Source organism: Euleptes europaea, chromosome 12 (genome assembly GCF_029931775.1).
Source record: "Euleptes europaea isolate rEulEur1 chromosome 12, rEulEur1.hap1, whole genome shotgun sequence".
NCBI lineage: Eukaryota > Metazoa > Chordata > Lepidosauria > Squamata > Sphaerodactylidae > Euleptes > Euleptes europaea.
Genome location: NC_079323.1, coordinates 65,150,284 through 65,161,927, shown reverse-complemented (window position 1 = coordinate 65,161,927; position 11,644 = coordinate 65,150,284). Strand labels below are relative to the sequence as shown.

The 11,644-nt window shown below is 48.7% G+C and overlaps 1 pseudogene; it reads right to left on the bottom strand.

Annotated features, from left to right (window-relative positions):
* Nucleotides 1-518: 518 nt before the first annotated feature.
* On the bottom strand, nt 519-7,217 carry LOC130485131 (uncharacterized protein K02A2.6-like; annotated as a pseudogene).
* Between the last annotated feature and the right edge of the window lie 4,427 nt (nt 7,218-11,644).

Here is an 11,644-nt window from a genome sequence, read left to right as displayed (position 1 = left end):
AGTAAATAATACCACAGTTTTAAGCCTTGATGTCCAGCCCAGGCCATGACCTCGATGCCCCGGGAGCCCGATCCTGGCAGATCTCGAAAGCTGAGCTGGGTCAGCCCTGGCTGGGACTTGGATTGGGAGACCTCCAAGAAACACCGCGGGCGCGATGCATCGGCAGGCAATGGCAACCCCCCTTGGGATGCCATGGGGGGGGGTCGCCGACCTTGAGCGCTGCTGTTATTTTCCTCCAGGGAATCTGCAGCATCGTGAACGCAGGACACACCAGCTTTGCTTAACTGCAGAAGAGTTTCATTAAGTTCTCTGGCTGTCTCTCTTTCCGGCCTGGCCTTCTCTCAGGCAGCCTCTCCATTAGCCGCCTCAGCCATCAGCTGCGTACAGGAGCCCTGCAGGGCCAAAACTAACAGAGATGCAAACCAGAAACTCGCCCCCTAGAGGTTTCTTGTATACATTACAACATTCTCCCCCCATTAAGTTTTAACTAAACTCCCCAAAACAGAATACAGTAACAATCATAGTAATATAAAGAACATGAAGAACTTCATACAACATAATCTTTCAAAGGGACAGGTGTATATCTCCGCCATGTAGAACGACATATTGGCAACTCCACAGGTGGTGGTTTTTTGTTTGTCTGTAATAGTAGGAGCCACAGGGTGATCAGAATCCCCCTCGTTTTGAACAACAGGAGACACTGTTTCGTCCAACTTCTCACTGTTAGTGACCTTGCTCCCAGGTAGATGGACAGTTAGTCTGTCTAAGTCTGAAAGAGACCCTGGACAGTTGGAGGTGATGGCTTGCTCCTTGGATGCAATGCTAGGTGCAGCTGGAGACAAGACAACACGCCTTCTCAATTGGTCCACATGTCTCCGCACAATCCTTCCATCTTGTAAGATGACAGACTAAGACACAGGGCCTGTAACTGTTCTGACAGTAGCAGGTATCCACAAAGGACCAGAGTCAAAGTTTTTACCATAGACTGCATCTCCAATCATTTAAAAAGTTGTTTTGCTTGTCTGTCATGTTGCCATTTCTGTTGCTGTTGCTGATGATGTACATGTCCTATCAGGCATACCTGGACCTCAATTTCCTGCCCATTAACATTTCAGCTGGAGATAAACCTGTAGTAGAATGTGGCAAAATTCTATAATTGAACAAATACCAAGCAAGCTTTATATTGAGACTTTCACCTTGTATTCAGGAAATGCCTTCTTTAAAAGATTGCACTGCACGTTCTGCTAGGCCATTTGATGCTGGGTGGTATGGTGCAGAGGTAACATGCTTAATGCCATTTTATTCCATAAACTGTTTGAACTGTCGACTAGTAAAGGAACTTGCATTATCTGTCACAAGAATTTCCGGTAGCCCATGCATACTGAAAGACATTCTTAACTTTTCAATGGTAGCTTCACTAGTTTCAAATGTGCATCTACCAATACAAGAAACATCTTACCCAGAAAAGGACCTGCATAGTCTACATATAATCACCTCCAAGGTTGATCTGTGGCTTCCAAGGATGGAGGGGAGCCACAGCAGGCATTTTTCGGCTTTCTTGGCACACATCACAAGCCTGTACCATGTGCTCAATTTCGTCGTCCATTCCCAGCCACCACAAGTAGCTTCTAGGTAAGCCTTTCATCTTAGTGATTCCAAGGTGGGCCTGGTGTAGGTCTCGTAATATGGTCTCCTGTCCTTGTTTTGGAATCACCACATGGGCGCCCCACAATACACATCCATCATAGATGCTCAGTTCCCATTGACACTGGTAGAATACTACAAGTTCTTTGTTGTCTAAAAAATGTGGCCATCACTTTAATATAAATTCCCTGACTCTGGCCAATACGGGATCTGTACCAGTCCGTGACTTTATCCGCCTGGCTGTCACTGGGGGAGTGGCAAGGCAGTCCATTAGTAAGACACTCATCATAATGTATTGTTGTAGGCACTTTAGGGAATGGTAGGCAGCTCAAGGCATCTGCATGGCCCAGTTCTTTTCCAGCTCTATACATAATATTATATTCATAGGCTCACAAGGTGACTGCCCATCTCTGGATCCTTGGCGAAGCCATATGTGGTACTGCTTTCATTTCATTAAATAATGAAACCAGAGGTTTGTGGTCTGCGCAAATTGTAAAATTCCACCCATAAACATATTTATGGAATTTTTGAACTCCAGACATAACAGCTAATCCTTCCCGATCCAGCTGTGAATAATTGTGCTCAGCAGGGGACAGAGTTCATGACCCAAATCCTATGGGTTTCTCAGATCCATCCTCCATCTGATGAACCAGAACCGCCCCAATTTCATAAGGGAAGCATCACAAGTCAAAACCAAGGCTTTATCCTGTTGATAATGAACCAGCACATCTGAAGTCTGCAGGAGTTGCTTTGAGTTCTCAAAGGCCTGTTCCTGAGAAGTTCTCCAATGCCATTTAACTCGTTTCTTGAACAAGGTATAAAGAGGCCAAAGGAGTGTTGACAAATTAGGAAAAAACTTACTATAATAATTAAGCAATCCTAAATATGCTTTCAGTTCAGAAACATTCTTTGGTCTGGGAGCTTCCCGAATTGCTTGGATTTTGTCCATTAAAGGGTGCAGCCCTTGAGCATCCACTCTATATCCTAAACAGATCACCTCTGGTTTTGAGAAAAAGCACTTGCTTTTCTTAAGGTGCAATCCTGCCTCCTTCAGTCTGTTTAAAAATGCAGTCAAATTTAGTAAATGTCCATGCGTTGTGGTTCCAGTGACTACTATGTCATCCAAGTAAACGACTACTTGAGGGATCCCTTGAAGAAATCCTTCCATAGTACTCTGGAAGATAGCTGGGGCAGAAGAGACCCCAAAGGTAGGCAATGATACCTGACAGACCTTTGTGTGTGTTTATGGTAACATAGTCCTTTGAGTCTTCATCCAGCACAAGTTGTTGGTAGGCATGACTCATGTCTACTTTTGTAAACAGCCAACCTCTTGCTAATTCTGCAAAAAGATCTTCTACTTTAGGGATAGGGTATTGTTCCAGTAGTGCTACCCTGTTAACAGTCAATTTGTAATCTCCACATATGTGCATGGAACTATCCATTTTTAACTGGTGCTGCCCATTCTGAAAACTTTACTGGTTCAATAATACCGGCATTTAATAATCTTGCCAATTCCATTTCAACTTTTTGTCTCATTGCAAAAGGAACAGATTTGAGAAGCCCGGGGGGTTTGAGAAGCCCGGGGGGTTTTCCCATCCGTTTCTTAGCTGTGGCGCAAGTGGGGCAGCTGCGCACATACAGCTCCACGTCGGCTCTCATACCGGGCCACCAAAATTGCCTCCGTACCAGGTGAAGTGTTTTAATGAAGCCAAAATGACCCGCCAATCTGGCACCATGTACAAGTCCCAATACCTCCTTGCGAAGGGAGGATGGGACATACAGTTTCCCCCCCTGCATCCACCAAGTGTTGGTTCGTTCCAGGCCAGTAGGGAGGAGATGGTGCTCCTCCTCCTGTAAGGAAGCGTCCCGGAGCCGCTGTTGGAAGGCTTCCGGGATACCCTTGAGCGTAGGGGGGGTCTCTGGTCGATGGGCTTGGGAGCGGGTGGTGACGGCTAAGCCGGGGACCTCCCCACGCTGCTCGGGCGTGAACAGGGAGTCGACAGGGCGATCGAAATCGTTGCGATACTGGGGAAGTCGAGACAGAGCGTCGGCTAGGGCATTGTCTTTACCCGGGACATGTTTGAGAGTGAACCGGAATTTGGCGAAGAATTGGGCCCACCGAATTTGTTTGGCGTTGAGCTTTCTAGCTCCCTTGAGAGCCTCGAGATTCTTGTGGTCGGTACACACTTCAAACGGCAGTTCGGCACCTTCTAAAAAGTGCCTCCATATGGTGAGGGCATGTTTGACCGCCGCCGCCTCCTTCTCCCAAATAGCCCAGTTGATTTCGGACTGGGAAAACTTTTTGGAGAAGTAGGCGCATGGTCTCAACCGCCCCCCGTCATCCCTCTGCAATAGGGCCCCACCCATGGCCACATCCGAGGCATCCACCTGCACCACGAAAGGCTTGGTGCAATCTGGGTGAGCCAAAACGGGTTCGGATGAAAAAAGTAGTTTTAAACATTCAAAAGCCTGCTGGCACTGGGGGGACCATTGCAAACGGGCTGAGGGAAGCGCGGCGCTAGCCCCCTTGTCCTTGGTACGCAACAGATTGGTGAGAGGAAGCGCAACTTGGGCAAAGTTGGGAATGAAGTTTCGGTAAAAGTTGGCGAATCCCAAAAATTGCTGAAGCTGGCGGCGGGTAGTGGGGGGTTCCCAATCTCGCACCGCCTGGACCTTTGCGGGGTCCATTTCTAAACCTTGGTGGGAAATCACGTACCCAAGAAATGTAATGGAAGGTTGGTGGAACTCACATTTGGATACCTTAGCATACAGCCTGTGCTCCCGCAGCCGCTGGAGCACTTCTCGCACTAGGCGCACATGTTCTTCCATGGTTTCAGAGTAAATAAGTATGTCATCGAGAAATACCACCACCCCCCGAAACAGCAAATCATGTAAAACCTCATTAATCAATTGCATAAACACACTGGGGGCCCCCGAAAGTCCGAACGGCATGACAAGGTATTCAAACATTCCAAAACAGCTGGAAAAGGCCGTTTTGGGTTCGTCTCCTTCTTTAATGCGGATGCGGTGGTATGCTTCTACTAAGTCCAGTTTGGTGAAGATTCGGCCCTCCTTTAATTGTGCATCGGTGGAGCTCCTTGCACAACGACAGGGGCGGTCTGCTGCGGAGCCCCCTCTACAGCAGACCGACGGCGTTTTTTGCCGGCTGTTCCCACTCTTCCTCCTCGCTGGAAGAGGGGGATGGAGTGGTGGTATTCGGGGATCCGTCCGAATCAAAAGTAGTATTTGTAATCCGGGACCCCGTTGGGCCTGTAGAGGTGGAGATCACGTCCTGGGGGCGCGCATGGAGAGCGGAGGGTGCGCCGGAACGCCGGCCCGGTGGCCCGCTCCTGCGGCGGGGCTGGTCCTCAGCGGGCGCCTTCTGAGGTTCGGTCGGGGCTTGGCGTGGGGGGTTTGGACGACCCGCACGAGAGGGGCATTGCGATGCAAAGTGTCCCTTTCCTCCACAGGTCAGGCAGACGCCGGTCTCAAAACGCTTACGGCGTTCAGCGGTCGAGGGACCCCCGCTCCCTCCCGGTCGGAAGTCTCGGCCCCGGTCACTTCGGGGTCTCGGGTCTCGTCCAACGCGTTGTTTGGACAAGGTCAGGAGTTGTTTGCGATTCTCGATGTCGGCAGCGTGGCGAACCCAACCCTCCACATCCGGGGGGTTCCCTTGCATAAAAGCCCAATGCTGGAGGTCCGGGTTGAGGCCCTCCCTGAAACACTGTACCAAAGTGGCCTCACTCCAGTCCAGGATTCGGCTGGCCAGTGATTGGAACTCACTTGCATACTGCGCCACCGACTTGGTCCCTTGGCGCAGTTGCATCAAGGAGGCTTTAGCCCGCTCACCCAGAGTCGGGTCCTCGAAGCGGTTTCGGAGTGCTACCATAAACTCATCCAGGGTTCGTAGCACCGGCGAGCGGAGTTCATACTGCAACACCATCCAGGCGGCCGCCTCCCCTTGCAGCAGGGAAGCCACGTACTGCACCCGGGACTCCTCGGAAGTGAAGGTTCGGCCTTGTTCTCGCATAAAAATGTCCACTTGGACCATGAAAAAAGTCAACTGGTCTCCTGAACCATCATAGGTGACTTTCAGGTCCCGACGGGACGGGAGGCTAGGAGGCGCGGGAGGGGCTGCCGGTGTTCCGTCCGGGGGGTCGCCGGCAGGCGGTTGCACTTTCAACGCGTCCAGGGCCGCGGCCATCTCACCCATCACCCGCCGCATGGACTCCATCTGTTCCTGCATGGCTTGGCGATCCTCCAGCCACTGCCTGCGTTCCTCGTCCATCAGGGCCTCCTTGCGCGCCGGGTCCCCTTCAAGTCCCGTGCTGGGGAAGGCCAAACGGCAATCCTTCGCCGTGGTTCGGGAGAGAGACCAACCCTTGGGGGAGTCCAGCCAATTGTTAAAAAGTCCTCGGCCTTGGTCGGGGATGGGACCCCTAGGCTTCTTTGGCTTGGCACCCTCCTCCTTGGGATCCGGCTTCTCCGGTACCACCGGTCCGTCCGGTGCGTCAGGGGTAATAGGGGTGGTTTCCTCATCGCCTGACATTCTGTCCCAAAAGGTACAGCAGCAGTTCGAGAGGCAAGGACTTGCAACTTAATGTGAGAGATCCCCTCTCTCTGAGTTTACTTCTCCAAATCAAATGTTCAGACGTTGATAAAGAAACAAAGGATTTATTGAAGACATCAGGAGATGAGACAGGCACAGGTAGCAAGTTGCAAGTGAGGGGCTAATCGGGTTTACAGAATATATTGACTCCAGGGCACTGGGGCACTGGGGTTCACACTTATTGTTATGGGAAGTTACAAGCTTGGCATAATACAAAACATCAGACGAGTCCCAGGAAGTCTGGTGAAGCTATCACACTTCCAAGGCCGCATCGGCCTGAGGGAGTACTGACAGGAAGAACAGCGGGGGGGAAGATACATGGGGCAATCAGGCCTGGCGCCTGAGACCAGAAGGTGTGAACTGCTTTTACGAGTTCACTGATAGCAGGTGATGGGAAGCAGAGACACATACACAGAGACCCTCACACTGGGCTTAAAATAATGAGGTGTACTGTCTGGTTTCACATATATTCTTGCCACTGTACCCTTCATAGCACCCAACTCTTCCTTGAAAACTTCCTGGTGCATAGATAATGTATCTTCTAAACAAAATCTTCCCTCCTGGTTGAAAACCTGAAACTGTTGTTCAAAATTTAAACCTAAATCAGCTAACCAGTCCCTGCCAAGTAAATTGGGGCCACTACCTGAAACCACTACCCGTGGTAGTAGTTTTATCAAGCTTCACCTAGTAACTTAAGTGTTTCTCCTGTATATGTTCTTAATTGACTTGTACTAGGCTGCAACAAAAACGCCCTCCCATCCTGCCTTAAAGCCTCAAATGAAGCTTGACTCATAAGGGTTACACTGCAACCTGTGTCTAATTCAAAGGACACCTTCTTGTTATTTACATCTAAAGTAATGTGTATAGGGTCCACCTTCGGAAGTTTTGTTCCAGTCAGATTGTAAATTGTATATACTACCTCCTCATCTACACTTACAGGACTTTCCTCTTCCATTGCATACATCCTATGAGTTGTGGATTGATGTTCCACATTCCTTTGTTTGGCAGCACTCTGTGCCTTATTCCTACAGATTCTTCTAATGTGGCCAATCAGACCACAAATAAAACATTTTTCATTTTTAAATCTACCGGTTGAGGAGGCATGGAATCCACCACAATGGTAACAGCTCTCCCTAGGTTACTTTTTCCTTCTGGGTTCTTTGACAATTTTCAACACATGTCCATGTGTCCCTTGCATGAGATCCTTCTCCCCCTGTTGTAGGGTTGGTGCCTGCAAATCCTGTAAATTTTTAATTGCTGATTCCATAGCCAGGGGCAACGTTAATGCAGAATCAAAGGTCAAGGCAGATTCAGTCAGTAGTCACCTCTGTATTTTTTCATCATTTACTCCACAGACTAACCGATCCCTTAACATCTGTGTCAAAGTGGTACCACAATTGCAGTTCTGAGAGAGCTACAAACTCCCCTATAGACTCCCTGGACTTTCTGGATTGTGAATTAAATTTAAAATGCTCCACTATCTCACTGGGAGTGGGGTTAAAGTGGTTCTGCAACAGAGCCACTAATTCTCCAAACATTTTGTCACTGGGTTTATCAGGAAGAGATGTCTCATTAAACTCTAAGTGGATGGTCCCACACCGCTGGTCAAAATTGGTCTCCTCTTTCCCTCATCTGTGACATCCTTTGCAGTGAAAAACTGTGTGAGAATTTCAGAGTATTCCTCCCACGTTTGTTGCTGCTGATCCAAGGGTGATACAGACCCCAGGGGGGCGGCCATTTTCTCTCAGCCTCAGGGATACTCAGGAAGAAAAAACAACAACAACAACACACACACACACACACACACACACACACCCTTCTGCAGCTGCTTCTTTGCCAAGATGCCTTCAGTTTATCCTGGTCGCCATGGGCAGTATCATGAACGCGGGACGCACCAGCTTTGCTTAACTTAAGGAGAGTTTTATGAAGGTCTCTGGCGGTTTCTCTTTCCGGCCGGGCCTTCTCTCGGTCAGACTCTCCTCCAGCCGCCTCAGCCGTCCACTACGTACAGGAGCCCTGCAGGGCCAAAACCAACAGAGATGCAAACCAGAAACTCGCCCCCTAGAGGTTTCTTGTATCCATTACAACAGAATCAGCAGAGGTCAGTGGCAAGCAAGGAGGAGGTCGGAGCCACTAAGTCAACCCTTCTATCAAGGTGCTTGCCTTGGCCTCCCTCCCTCCCTCCCCACACATCGCTGCTGGAGCTCCCTCTCAAGGTTGAGTGGGAAGGCAGGTGAGGCACAGGAGACTTTCTCCCACCACTGTCTGGCAGCAGCAGCAGCAGCAGCAGCTAGGGGGGTGGTATTGGGGGGCAATTTCCCTCCAATCTACCCACACACTCCGGGGCTGTGGCTGTGTGCGCGTGTGGGCGGCTGCTTTTACACTCAAACCCCCAAAAGTAAAACCAGAAGTGCCATCATTGTGTGCGTGTGCCCGCATGTGCCCATGGCCGCTTCAGCTCCGCCCCTGAAACCTCCCACCAATTGAAAGGGGCGACCAGGCAATCCTAGCAGCAATGGCTGGGCTCAGAAGCTCAAGGCCAGCAAAGGCTTGGCACGTCCAGCTGGCCAGGCAGCAGCTGCCTTCGTTCTGAAACCAATGAGAGCAAGTCCTTTCCAAAGCAATCTTGCGCTCGCAAACAAAACAAAAAAAGGAGAATAGGCGGGGGAGGCACATAAAGAGGACAAGTTCAATGGAGAATGGAGAAAAAAGCAGCTTCACACAAAAAGTGACTTCCAGGGGAGGGGTTGGAGGAGGGGGAAAGGCAAGTGGGAGGGAAAAGCAAGAATGTGGGCATGGGGCAACAAACCCGAATCAAAACTATGCACAGAAGTTGTAATTGATTTGGGCTCGATGCAGACGTTAACCTTGTGCATAATGAAAATGAAGTCCTGAAGTAGTCAAGGGGTGAACGTGATGGAAACAACCCATGCATAAAAGGCCAAAGTCTCTAGCTCTACTGGGTTTTAATCAAGAAGTCACCCTTTTAAGGTGGGACGCAAGTTGAGTTCCAAAAACAATTTAGTAGCTGTAGCCAATGTAGGCCAAGGTACTGGGTTTAGATTGAAGCTCCTAAACCCAAACACCACAGAAATATAATTAATAACATTTATTAAAGTGTGCAAAAAATGTACAAATATAAGAGAAGTGGAAATCAAGGAAGCACACAGTAAAACCTGAATAGCTGATCTAAAATACTTGGACAGACTTTTTGGTCCTCTGACCCACGTGTTACCTGACCAGACTGAACCACAGAGTCCGGGTAAAGTTTCAAAGTCCGAAGTCCAACAGCAGGTATTACAGCAACATAAAGCCCAACCCAGTCACAAGGAGGACCCAAAGATATGACCAAAAGGTACAAACTAGAATGAATGATCTTCCTTTATGTCAGGCTGCAGGCAAATGGCCTGATTCTGGTTGACCAATCAGGTGTGTTGTCAAGACCCATGACCACATATTTCTGCAGCTAGCATGTGCTCAAAGTCGAGCAAACCCCACCCTCCCTGCCCGGTTCTTTGTGCTAATAAGATGGGATGTGAGTGCAAAACTCCTTCCTGGCGACCCTGGCCTTGAAGGTCCCATGATCTCACTTGCACCTAGGGTTGCCAACCTCCAGGTACTAGCTGGAGATTTCCTGCTATTACTACTGATCTCCAGCCGATAAAGATCAGTTCACCTGGAGAAAATGGCCACTTTGACAATTAGCCTCTATGGCATTGAAGTCCCTCCCCTCCCCAACACCCGCCCTCCTCAGGCTCCACCCCAAAATCTCCAGGTATTTCCCAACCCACAGCTGGCAACCCTACTTGCACCTGTGTCCATCTCATCTCCTTACCTTTCTCTCTGAACTTGCAAGTCATCATGATATCCGTTTCCCAGAAAGAAGCCGTCCACAATTTTACTAGGCCCAAAGCCTGAACTAAAGTTTTGAAAAAGCCAAGAAATGACTAGAGAAGGCCAGTTTCTTGACAGGTATCCTGGCTGCATTCCAGTTGGTTCTTATCTTTTTGGTTACATAATGTATTACATAATCACTTACTGTCAAGTCCTGCTGTGCCACGCTCTTTGAAATAATCTTTTGTTCCAGATGGTATTACTTACATTTTAGGAGGTGAAGAAATTTTGGGAGGGGATGGTGAGTGAATGTTGGCATTAAATATGACTGTGGAGCCAGTTCTGGTAGTTACTGAAGCTACTTTGATGGAGTACATCCATGTTAGATACAGTGTTGTGAATGTGACTGCAGCATGTTCCCTTTCACTTGTTTTCCCCATGCTCCATTTGCAATTAGTTTCCGGTCCTACAGAAAACTGGCATGAGGAACCATCACTAGACACAGTGTTCTTGAAGGCTTATATAAGAATTTTACATGTTAAAACACTGTAATCAGCACAAGGAACATCACAGTCTTTCAAAACAAATCTGTGGGTGGAAGTAGACCGTGCTGAGTGATAACAACAATACTCTGTAGGGCTATGACGAGGTTGGACCCCACCCAGTGTACTTAAGGAACCGAGAGGCTTGCAGTCAAGTATCAGGCTGAAGTATCAAGTGTGAAACACAGTCCCTGTTATCATCTCCTTGATGTCATCGGCCTGCAAGCCGACAACCTGGCCAGAAAAGAGCGAGAGGGCAAACAGCATGTGGATACGTTAGTCCCCATATGCTGTGTGAGGATTCTCCATCATCTTTCTTCTTAGCTCTACGCTGAAGCATCTAATGACCTGTGTTTCTGGGGCCCTCGGTGCACAGGCAAAATAGAAAATGGTCTCAACATAAATGGTATTTGGATCATTGGAGAAGATGTTGCAAGAGTTCTACAATATATTTCTCACAAGTGGCCAGGCCAACCTGGCTACTCGTAATAAATACAACCTGTATTTAACCTGTATCAGTGTTGGGCTTTAAAGGAATCTGAGAATTTTTTCCTAATTTAAGCAAAGCTAAATTATAAAACAATTATCAGATATGTTGAAGGAGAAATAATAGCACAGTTCACGAAAAGGGCATCAGTGGTCATTTAGCAAAACAAAGGTACAAGTGGTGGCCTGCAAAACTCGCAGGGTGTAAGTTCTAGCCCTGCGGCAAATCCATAAACAGATTCCAGCAGACGGCAAGTCCATGAAAGCAGTTTTATTGGTTATAATCGACAGGTTTCAGAAGCCATATTTCAGAAGAACACTAGTAAGGGGCAAAGGTAAGGCACAGGCATATATGGAAGAGCAATAGGAGATAACTGGTAACCCAGGCAACCCCCCTCCCAGAGGCAGGAAGGGATGGGAATCTATGATGACTAAACACGGGGCACAGACTGGTCTTGGACAGAATAGCACAACAGCACCTGGAGGCAGCTCAATCACACTACCGCGTACCATCCTCATGGCTTGCTCC